Here is an 11,937-nt window from a genome sequence, read left to right on the forward strand (position 1 = left end):
GTGGTGTGGGTAGCTATGGGTGGAGGGGCCTGGGGTTGTGGTGTGGGTAGCTATGGGTGGAGGGAGCCTGGGGTTGTGGTGTTGGTAGCTGCAGGTGGAGGGGCCTGGGGTTGTGGTGTGGGTAGCTATGGGTGGAGGGGCCTGGGGTTGTGGTGTGGGTAGCTGTGGATGGAGGGGGCCTGGGGCTGTGGTATGGGTAGCTGTGGGTGGAGGGGCCTGGGGCTGTGGTGTGGGTAGCTGCAGGTGGAGAGGTTTGTGGCTACAGTACTGAGTCTGACCAGGAATAGAATAGCTTCTAACCCTCAGACATGTTTGTACACTCAGAGACACGCCATTGGACAGGGCTGTCAAACTCACTTTCTGGAAGGCCGAGTGCCTGCTGGTAGTTTTATCCTTTCCATTTGTGTCCAATGAAGACCTAGACAACCAGGTGAGGGGAGTTCCTAACTCATTAATGAAGACCCAGACAACCAGGTGAGAGGAGGTCCTAACTCATTAATGAAGACCTAGACAAGCAGGTGAGGGGAGTTCCTAACTCATTAATGAAGACCTAGACAACCAGGTGAGGGGAGGTCCTAACTCATTAATGAAGACCTAGACAACCAGGTGAGAGGAGGTCCTAACTCATTAATGAAGACCTAGACAACCAGGTGAGAGGAGGTCCTAACTCATTAATGAAGACCTAGACAACCAGGTGAGGGGAGGTCCTAACTCATTAATGAAGACCTAGACAACCAGGTGACACTTGGCCCTCCATGAACTGAGTTTGACTCCCTGCCATAGGAGTTTACAGCCGTGTCTCAGGGCTAAGTAACATCAAAACGTTAACTCCTGTCTCTCTTTACTTCCTGTTAGCTGGACAACAGGTGAGTGGAACGCATGCTCAGTGTCGTGCGGCGGTGGTTCCCAGGTGCGCAGCGTGCAGTGTGTCTCCCATGATGCATCGGGGCCCCGCGTGGTGGAGGACGGCGTCTGTGCAGCCTACACTCCAGCCCCGCCCACCCTGCAGACCTGCAGCATGCAGCGGTGTGCCTCCTGGAGGGCCTCTGGCTGGAGCTTGGTAGGTACTGAAGCTGAGCAGCAGAGCGATGGGGGTTGACTAATGAGAGAGTCATACGTAGATTGTCACCATGGTTGGAGTGAATTCCTTCAACTATCGTATTGGTGAATTGTTTGTTTGTCTCTCTTTGAATGTTCTGTACATAAAGCACATCCATTTATTTGAAGAACAGACAATAATTAATGACTCAAATCCAATTGAATCCAATCTAATCCAATTTAATCCAATCCAATCTAATCCAATCTAATTGAATCTAATCCAATTAATCTAATCCAATTTAATCTGATCCAATCTAATTTAATCCAATCTAATCCAATTTAATCTAATCCAATCCAATTTAATCTGATCTAATCCAATCGAATCCAATCCAATTTAATCTGATCCAATCTAATCCAATCCAATCTAATCTAATCCAATCCAATCCAATTTAATTCAGTCAATTTACCTGAATTGACAGCATTGAAGTGGAATTTACTAACCCTACTAGTCCCATTTTTAGTGATAAAAGAATCGGAGCAGTGTTCAGTCTGACTGGTTCTCAGCCGTGTTCAGTCTGACGGGTTCTCTGCCGTGTTCAGTCTGACTGGTTCTCTGCCGTGTTCAGTCTGACGGGTTCTCTGCCGTGTTCAGTCTGACTGGTTCTCTGCCGGGTTCAGTCTGACAGGTTCTCTGCCGTGTTCAGTCTGACTGGTTCTTTGCCGGGTTCAGTCTGACTGGTTCTCTGCCGGGTTCAGTCTAATTGTGGTGTGTTACTCTGCAGTGTTCAGTAACATGTGGGACAGGGGATCAGTCCAGAGAGGTGATGTGTGTAGGAGAAGCATCAGTCCAGCTAGCAGACACCTCCTGCTCCGCCTCACTCCGCCCTGTAGCTGCCCAGCCCTGCTCCATGCCCGCATGCCTACTGGCTGTCAGCTGGCACGTTGGAGACTGGGGACTGGTGAGTGGCACAGACTGACAGACAGACGTTACAAACACATACACACACAGTTAACACACACTCAAGCTCAGACACACACATACATACACACATGCTTAAACACTCACATCATTCCTCTCCTCCTCTCTTCCCCTCCTGCCCTCCTCCTACCCTGCTACCCTCTTCCCCTCCTCCTCCCCTCTTCCTACCCTCCTACCCACTTCCCATCCTCCTCCTCCCCTCTTCTCCTCCTCTCCTTCTCCTACCATCTCCTCCTCTCCTCCACCTCTCCTCCTCTTCTCCCCTTATCCTGCCCTCTCCTCCTCCCTCCTCCTCTCCTCTCCTCCTCTCCCGTCTCCTCTCCTCCTCCCCCTCCTCCTCTCCTCTTCTCCTCTCCTCTCTCCTCCTCCTCTCCTGTCTCCTCTCCTCCTCCCCCTCCTCCTCTCCTCTCCTCCTCTCCTCCTCCTCCTCTCCCGTCTCCTCTCCTCCTCCCCTCCCTCTCCTCTCCTCCTCTCCAAATCTCCTCTCCTCTCCTCCTCCCCTCCTCCTCTCCTCTCCCCTCTCCCATCTCCTCTCCTCGGCTCCTCTCCCGTCTCCTCTCCTACTCTCCTCCTCCTCCCCTCCTCCTCTCCTCTCCTCCTCTCCCGTCTCCTCTCCTCCTCCCCTCCTCCTCTCTCTTCTCCTCTCCTCTCCTCCTCCTCTCCTGTCTCCTCTCCTCCTCCCCTCCTCCTCTCTCTCCTCTCCTCTCCTCTCCTCCTCCTCCCTCCTCTCCCGTCTCCTCTCCTCTCCTCCTCCCCTCCTCTCCTCTCCTCCTCTCTCCAAATCTCCTCTCTCCTCCTCCTCCTCCTCCTCTCCTCTCCCCCTCTCCCGTCTCCTCTCCTCGGCTCCTCTCCCGTCTCCTCTCCTACTCTCCTCCTCCTCTCTCCTCCTCCTCTCCTCTCCTCCTCTCCCGTCTCCTCTCCTCTCCTCCTCTCCTGTCTCCTCTCCTACTCTCCTCCTCCTCTCTCCTCCTCCTCTCCTCCTCTCTCTCTCCTCCTCTTCCGTCTCCTCTCCTCCTCCCCTCCTCTCCTCCTCTCCTCTCCTCCTCTCCCCGTCTCCAGTGCTCTAAGAGCTGTGAGTCAGGTCTGCGTGAGCGCCAGGTGATGTGTTCTGACAGAGAGAGGAACCTGTACCCAGTGGAACGTTGTAACTATGTCCCCAAACCCCTCACATTGGAGACCTGCAACACACAGCCCTGCTACCACCCACAAGGTGAAAACATGCTGTCTCTCTGTGTGTGTGTCTCCATCTCTCTGTCCAGTGACCCCCAGTCTACTATAGCTGGCTATATATTTATGCCTGTCTCCATCTCTCTGTCCAGCGACCCCCAGTATGCAGGATCCCAGAGGACATGACAACACACAGTATGGTTTCACTCCCTACATGCCAGACCACGCCACAGGTAGCTGACTCATTCTTTCGTCCTTCTGTCATCTTGTCCTTGTCCTTTCATTCATCTGTCTATCTGTCCAAGTCAACTTGTCCTTGTTCTTTCATCCATCTGTCTATCTGTCCAAGTCAACTTGTCCTTGTCCTTTCATCCATCTGTCCAAGTCCACTTGTCCTTGACTTTCATCCATCTGTCTATCTGTCCAAGTCAACTTGTCCTTGTCCTTTCATCTATCTGTCCAAGTCCACTTGTCCTTGACTTTCATCCAGGTATCTCCTGATATCACAGATACTCTGTTTTTAATTCATCCATTCATTCCTTTAACCAGTTCTGTCACCAAAAGCATCGTAGCTGAACACATCACAGTGTGTGGTTTGTGTTCCAGTCTCACTTCTCCTCTCTCCCCTTCTCACCTAATCTTCAATATAATCTACTTCTACTCACCATCTGTCCATCTTCTCACTGCCCCACTAATTATCCTGTTGTGACGGACAAGTTTTCGGGGTCCGTGGGCTTTGTCGGTCTGATTCAAATATGTGTGAGTGAGCGCCGGTCTGGACTGTGTGATATCTCTCTGCTGTGTGTTCTCTATGTGACTAGTTCTCTGTGTGATCTGTCATCATGTTGCTGTGTTGTTGATAGTTTGTCCATGCTGTGTGTTCTCTCACTGTGGTTCTACTAACAGTAGTCATTACTGTAATCCAGTCTCTTTCTGCCCTGACCTCTGCCCCCTGACCCCTATGTGAGCTGTACTCTCTGACAAGACTGATGTTTAACTCTGACAGCAGCTCTCCTTCCATTGACATGTTCTACCCTGACCCCTGGCCCCTGACATCTGACCCCTGTGTGAGCTGTATTCTCTGACAGCAGCTCTCCTTCCATTGGTGTGTTCTACCCTGACCCCTGACCTCTGATCCCTGTGTGAGCTGTATTCTCTGACAGCAGCTCTCCTTCCATTGGTGTGTTCTACCCTGACCCCTGACCTCTGATCCCTGTGTGAGCTGTACTCCCTGACAGCAGCTCTCCTTCCATTGGTGTGTTCTACCCTGACCCCTAACCCCTGACCCCTGACCCCTGTGTGAGCTGTACTCCCTGACAGCAGTTCTCCTTCTATTGACTGTTCTTCCTTCTCCCACTCTCACCAAGGTCCCCATGTAATCTAATGTTTTTGTCAGTCCACAGACCAGACAGTGTTGACCCCAGACCAGCACAGTGTACCACCCTCACGGCTTCGGGCCGGCCCAACACTGTAGCCAGTCCTACTACGGCTGCTGCCCAGATGGCGCCACGGCAGCTGGGGGCAGGGGTCTAGGCTGCCCACAGGTGTCCCGCTGGGCTCCACGCCCCGAGCAGGCTTTCTGCACAACCACCAGGTAGACCACACACACGCACACGCACACACACAGCTCTGGGGTCTAGAATGGGGTCTACCGTACAAGCCTACATACATTTTGGTCAACATGGGCGTGGGCATGGTTCTCTGCTCAAACTCTCCCTCCCTCTCTCTCTCTGTCTCTCTCCCTGTCTGTCTGTCTGTCTGTCTGTCTGTCTGTCTGTCTGTCTGTCTGTCTGTCTGTCTGTCTGTCTGTCTGTCTGTCTGTCTGTCTGTCTGACTAAATCCCCCCCTTCTGTCTGTCTGACTAAATCCCTCCCTCTCTGACTGACTAAATCCCTCCCTCTCTGACTGTCTGACTAAATCCCTCCCTCTCTGACTGTCTGACTAAATACCTCCCTCTCTGTCTGTCTGACTAAATCCCTCCCTCTCTGACTGTATGACTAAATCCCTCCCTCTCTGTCTGTCTGACTAAATCCCTCCCTCTCTCTCTGACTAAATCCCCCTCTCTGTCTGTCTGACTAAATCCCTCTCTGTCTGACTAAATCCTCTCTGTCTGACTAAATCCCTCCCCTCTGTCTGTCTGACTAAATCCCCACCTCTCTGTCTGTCTGACTTAATCCCTCCCTCTCTGTCTGTCTGACTAAATCCCTCCCTCTCTGTCTGTCTGACTAAATCCCACCCTCTCTGTCTGTCTGACTAAATCCCTCCCTCTCTGACTGTCTGACTAAATACCTCCCTCTCTGTATGTCTGACTAAATCCCTCCCTCTCTGACTGTATGACTAAATCCCTCCCTCTCTGTCTGTCTGACTAAATCCCTCCCTCTCTCTCTGACTAAATCCCTCTCTGTCTGTCTGACTAAATCAATCCCTCTCTGACTGTCTGACTAAATCCCTCCCTCTCTGTCTGTCTGTCTGACTAAATCCCTTCCTCTCTGTCTGTCTGACTTAATCCCTCCCTCTCTGTCTGTCTGTCTGACTAAATCCCTTCCTCTCTGTCTGTCTGACTAAATCCCCCCCTCTCTGTCTGTCTGTCTGACTAAATCCCTTCCTCTCTGTCTGTCTGACTAAATCCCTCTCTGTCTGACTCAATCAATCCCTCTCTGTCTGACTAAATCCCTCTCTGTCTGACTAAATCCCTCTCTGTCTGACTAAATCCCTCCCCCTCTGTCTGTCTGACTAAATCCCTCTCTGTCTGACTAAATCCATCCCCCTCTGTCTGACTAAATCCCTCCCCCTCTGACTGTCTGACTAAATCCCCCCTCTCTCGCTGTCTGACTAAATCCCCCCTCTCTGTCTGTCTGACTAAATCCCTCTCTGCCTGTCTGACTAAATCCCTCCCGCTCTGTCTGTCTGACTAAATCCCTCTCTGTCTGACTAAATCCCTCCCCCTCTGTCTGTCTGACTAAATCCCTGTCTGTCTGTCTGTCTGTCTGTCTGTCTGACTAAATCCCTCCCCCTCTGTCTGTCTGACTAAATCCCTCTCTGTCTTACTAAATCCCTCTCTGTCTGACTAAATCCCTCCCCCTCTGTCTGTCTGACTAAATCCCCCCTCTCTGTCTGTCTGACTAAATCCCTCCCTCTCTGTCTGTCTGACTAAATCCCTCCCTCTCTGTCTGTCTGACTAAATCCCTCCCTCCCTCTCTGACTGTCTGACTAAATCCCTCCCCTCTCTGACTGTCTGACTAAATCCCCCCTCTCTGACTGTCTGACTAAATCCCTCCCTCTCTGTCTGTCTGACTAAATCCCTCTCTGTATGACTAATTCCCCCCTCTCTGTCTGTCTGACTAAATCCCTCCCGCTCTGTCTGTCTGACTAAATCCCTCTTTGTCTGACTAAATCCCCTCTGTCTGACTAAATCCCTCCCCCTTTGTCTGTGTGACTAAATCCTCCCTCTCTGTCTGTCTATCTGTCTGACTAAATCCCTCCCCCTCTGTCTGTCTGACTAAATGCCTCGCTGTCTTACTAAATCCCTCTCTGTCTGACTAAATCCCTCTCTGTCTGACTAAATCCCCCCTCTATCTGTCTGACTAAATCCCCCCTCTCTGTCTGTCTGACTAAATCCCTCCCTCTCTGACTGTCTGGCTAAATCCCTCCCTCTCTGACTGTCTGACTAAATCCCCCCTCTCTCTCTGTCTGTCTGTCTGACTAAATCCCTCCCTGTCTGTCTGTCTGACTAAATCCCCCTCTCTGTCTGTCTGACTAAATCCATCCCTCTCTGTTTGTCTGTCTGACTAAATCCCTCCCTCTCTGTCTGTCTGTCTGACTAAATCCCTCCCCCTCTGTCTGTCTGACTAAATCCCTCCCCCTCTGTCTGTCTGACTAAATCCCTCTCCGTCTTACTAAATCCCTCTCTGTCTGACTAAATCCCTCTCTGTCTGACTAAATCCTCCTCTCTGTCTGTCTGACTAAATCCCTCCCTCCCTCTCTGACTGTCTGACTAAATCCCTCCCTCTCTGACTGTCTGACTAAATCCCCCCTCTGACTGTCTGACTAAATCCCTCCCTCTCTGTCTGTCTGACTAAATCAATCTCTGTATGACTAATTCCCCCCCCTCTCTGTCTGTCTGACTAAATCCCTCCCGCTCTGTCTGTCTGACTAAATCCCTCTTTGTCTGACTAAATCCCCTCTGTCTGACTAAATCCCTCCCCTTTGTCTGTCTGACTAAATCCCTCCCCCTCTGTTTGTCTGACTAAATGCCTCGCTGTCTTACTAAATCCCTCTCTGTCTGACTAAATCCCTCTCTGTCTGACTAAATCCCCCCCTCTATCTGTCTGACTAAATCCCCCCTCTCTGTCTGTCTGACTAAATCCCTCTCTGTCTGACTAAATCCCGCTCTGTCTGACTAAATTCCCCCCTCTATCTGTCTGACTAAATCCCCCTCTCTGACTGTCTGGCTAAATCCCTCCCTCTCTGACTGTCTGACTAAATCCCCCCTCTCTCTCTCTGTCTGTCTGTCTGACTAAATCCCTCCCTGTCAGTCTGTCTGACTAAATCCCCCCCTCTCTGTCTGTCTGACTAAATCCATCCCTCTCTGTTTGTCTGTCTGACTAAATCCCTCCCTCTCTGTCTGTCTGTCTGACTAAATCCCTCCCCTCTGTCTGTCTGACTAAATCCTCCCCCTCTGTCTGTCTGACTAAATCCCTCTCTGTTTGACTAAATCCCTCCCCTCTGTCTGTCTGACTAAATCCCCCTCTCTGTCTGTCTGACTAAATCCCTCCCTCTCTGTCTGTCTGACTAAATCCCTCCCTCTCTGTCTGTCTGACTAAATCCCTCCCTCTCTGACTGTCTGACTAAATCCCCCCTCTCTGACTGTCTGACTAAATCCCTCCCTCTCTGTCTGTCTGACTAAATCCCTCCCGCTCTGTCTGTCTGACTAAATCCCTCTTTGTCTGACTAAATCCCCCTCTGTCTGACTAAATCCCTCCCCCTTTGTCTGTCTGACTAAATCCCTCCCTCTCTGTCTGTCTGTCTGTCTGACTAAATCCCTCCCCCTCTGTCTGTCTGAGTAAATGCCTCTTTGTCTGACTAAATCCCCCTCTGTCTGACTAAATCCCTCCCCCTTTGTCTGTCTGACTAAATCCCTCCCTCTCTGTCTGTCTGTCTGTCTGACTAAATCCCTCCCCCTCTGTCTGTCTGACTAAATCCCTCTCTGTCTGACTAAATCCCTCCCCCTCTGTCTGTCTGACTAAATCCCTCCCTCTCTGTCTGTCTGTCTGACTAAATCCCTCCCTCTCTGTCTGTCTGTCTGACTAAATCCCTCCCTCTCTGTCTGTCTGACTAAATCCCTCCCTCTCTGTCTGTCTGACTAAATCCCTCCTTCCCTCTGACTGTCTGACAAAATCCCTCCCTCTCTGACTGTCTGACTAAATCCCCCCCTCTCTGACTGTCTGACTAAATCCCTCCCTCTCTGTCTGTCTGACTAAATCCCTCTCTGTCTGACTAAATCCCCTCTGTCTGACCAAATCCCCCTCTGTCTGACTAAATCCCTCCCCCTTTGTCTGTCTGACTAAATCCCTCCCCCTCTGTCTGTCTGACTAAATCCCTCTCTGTCTTACTAAATCCTTCTCTGTTTGACTAAATCCCTCTCTGTCTGACTAAATCCCTCCCTCTCTGACTGTCTGACTAAATCCCCCCTCTCTCTCTGTCTGTTTGTCTGTCTGTCTGTCTGTCTAACTAAATCCCTCCCTCTCTGTCTGTTTGTCTGTCTGTCTGTCTGACTAAATCCCTCCCTCTCTGTCTGTCTGACTAAATCCCCCCCTCTCTGTCTGTCTGACTAAATCCATCCCTCTCTGTTTGTCTGTCTGACTAAATCCCTCCCTCTCTGTCTGTCTGTCTGACTAAATCCATCCCTCTCTGTTTGTCTGTCTGACTAAATCCCCCAGGTATGGATGTTGCAGGGATGGTGTGACTGTATCACAGAGGCCCAACAGGGAAGACTGTCTGGAATATGTTCCTCAAGTAAGGACCTGTACTTCCTCTATCCTATAACCTCCTCTCTGAGCCCCTCTCTATCCTATAACCTCCTCTCTGAGCCCCTCTCTATCCTATAACCTCCTCTCTGAGCCCCTCTCTATCCTATAACCTCCTCTCTGAGCCCCTCTCTATCCTATAACCTCCTCTCTGAGCCCCTCTCTATCCTATAACCTCCTCTCTGAGCCCCTCTCTATCCTATAACCTCCTCTCTGAGCCCCTCTCTATCCTATAACCTCCTCTCTGAGCCCCTCTCTATCCTATAACCTCCTCTCTGAGCCCCTCTCTATCCTATAACCTCCTCTCTGAGCCCCTCTCTATCCTATAACCTCCTCTCTGAGCCCCTCTCTATCCTATAACCTCCTCTCTGAGCCCCTCTCTATCCTATAACCTCCTCTCTGAGCCCCTCTCTATCCTATAACCTCCTCTCTGAGCCCCTCTCTATCCTATAACCTCCTCTCTGAGCCCCTCTCTATCCTATAACCTCCTCTCTGAGCCCCTCTCTATCCTATAACCTCCTCTCTGAGCCCCTCTCTATCCTATAACCTCCTCTCTGAGCCCCTCTCTATCCTATAACCTCCTCTCTGAGCCCCTCTCTATCCTATAACCTCCTCTCTGAGCCCCTCTCTATCCTATAACCTCCTCTCTGAGCCCCTCTCTATCCTATAACCTCCTCTCTGAGCCCCTCTCTATCCTATAACCTCCTCTCTGAGCCCCTCTCTATCCTATAACCTCCTCTCTGAGCCCCTCTCTATCCTATAACCTCCTCTCTGAGCCCCTCTCTATCCTATAACCTCCTCTCTGAGCCCCTCTCTATCCTATAACCTCCTCTCTGAGCCCCTCTCTATCCTATAACCTCCTCCCTGAGCCCCTCTCAATGCTATAACCCATCTCTATCAAAACCTCATGTCTCTCTCTCTCTCTCTATCAAAACCTCATGTCCCCCTCTTTCTCTCGCTCTCTCTCTCTCTCTCTCTCTATCAAAACCGTATGTCCCTCTCTCTCTCTCTCTCTCTCTTTCTCTCTATCAAAACCTTATGTCCCTCTCTCTCTCTCTCTCTCTCTCTCTCTCTATCAAAACCTTATGTCCCTCTCTCTCTCTCTCTCTCTCTCTCTCTCTCTATCAAAACCTTATGTCTCTCTCTCTCGCTCTCTCTATCAAAACCGTGTTTGTCTCTCTCTCTCTCTCTCTCTCTCTCTCTCTATCAAAACCTTATGTTCCCCCTCTTTCCATATCCAAGGTAAGTTGCTAACTAGCATTAAACTTATCTTATAAAAAAACAATCAATCTTTACATAATCACTAGTTAACTACACATGGTTGATGATATTACTAGTTTAACTAGCTTGTCCTGCGTTGCATATAATCAATGCGGTGCCTGTTAATTTATTATTGAATCACAGCTTCGCCAAACGGGGGATGATTTAAAGCTTTGCCAAACGATTGAACAAAAGTGCACTCGCAAAAAAAGCACAATCGTTGCACGAATGCACCTAACCATAAACATCAATGCCTTTCTTAAAATCAATATCAAATGTATTTATATAGCCCTTCTTACATGAGCTGATATCTCAAAGTGCTGTACAGAATTCCAACCTAAAACCCCCAAACAGCAAGCAATGCAGGTGTAGAAGCACGGTGGCTAGGAAAAACTCCCTAGAAAGGCCAGAACCTAGGAAGAAACCTAGAGAGGAACCAGGCTATGAGGAGTGGCCAGTCCTCTTCTGGCTGTGCCGGGTGGAGATTATAACAGAACATGGCCAAGATGTTCAAATGTTCATAGATGACCAGCATGGTCAAATAATAATAATCACAGTGGTTTTCGAGGGTGCAACAGGTCAGCACCACAGGAGTAAATGTCAGTTGGCTTTTCATAGCCGATCATTAAGAGTATCTCTACCGCTCCTGCTGTCTCTAGAGAGTTGAAAACAGCAGGTCTGGGACAGGTAGCATCATAGGTACACTTCAACTATGACAGACAAAATGAGAAAAAAAATCCAGAAAATCACATTGTAGGATTTTTCATGCACAAAGTAGATGTGCTAACCGACTTGTCAAGACATTTGTAGAGTGGTTGAAAAACGAGTTTTAATGACTCCAACCCAAGCATATGTAATCTTCAGACTTCAACTGTACATATAAAAATCGTCCGATGTAATCGGTATTGGCTTTTTTTGGTCCTCCGATTGTCGGTATCGCCACTAAAAAAATCATATTCAGTTGACCTCTAGTTGACCTCTAGTTTAGTGTGTTTCAATTGTCCCAGAAGTGGTTCTATTCTATGGATTCTTCAGTTACATTGAGCTGATTTCTGATGTGCTGTTCCTTCTTTTTCCGTATTGTATATTTCTGTATTGTTTTAGTGATTCACCATAGTGTAGGCTCATGTTTTCTGGGTCTCTGTTTTTGGTTAGATAGGTTTCTCAATTTCTTTCTTAGGTTTTCGCATTCTTCATCAAACCATTTGTCATTGTTGTTCATTTGCTTGACATTTCTAGATTGATTAGGGAAGCTGAGAGGTCAAATATACGGTTTAGGTTTTCTACTACCAAGTTTACACCTTCACTATTACAGTGAAATGTTTTGTCCAGGAAGTTGTCTGAAAGGGATTGAATGTGTTGTTGACTAATTGTTTTTTGGTAGGTATCCACACTACTTTCCTTCCATCTATAGTATTTCTTAATATTATTCAGTTCCTTTGGCTTTGATGCCTCATGATTTGAGTA

General features: G+C 49.2%; 1 long non-coding RNA gene across 1 annotated transcript in view; it reads left to right on the forward strand.

Moving 5' to 3' along the window:
• Nucleotides 1-4,708: 4,708 nt before the first annotated feature.
• Nucleotides 4,709-11,937, forward strand: part of LOC121846874 — an 8,181-nt gene continuing 952 nt past the window's right edge. The window contains exons 1-2 of the long non-coding RNA XR_006083850.1: nt 4,709-4,778; nt 9,124-9,199. This is a non-coding gene — a long non-coding RNA (uncharacterized LOC121846874). The remainder of the gene's footprint in view (nt 4,779-9,123; nt 9,200-11,937) is intronic.

This window comes from Oncorhynchus tshawytscha, linkage group LG08 (genome assembly GCF_018296145.1).
Source record: "Oncorhynchus tshawytscha isolate Ot180627B linkage group LG08, Otsh_v2.0, whole genome shotgun sequence".
Taxonomy (NCBI): domain Eukaryota; kingdom Metazoa; phylum Chordata; class Actinopteri; order Salmoniformes; family Salmonidae; genus Oncorhynchus; species Oncorhynchus tshawytscha.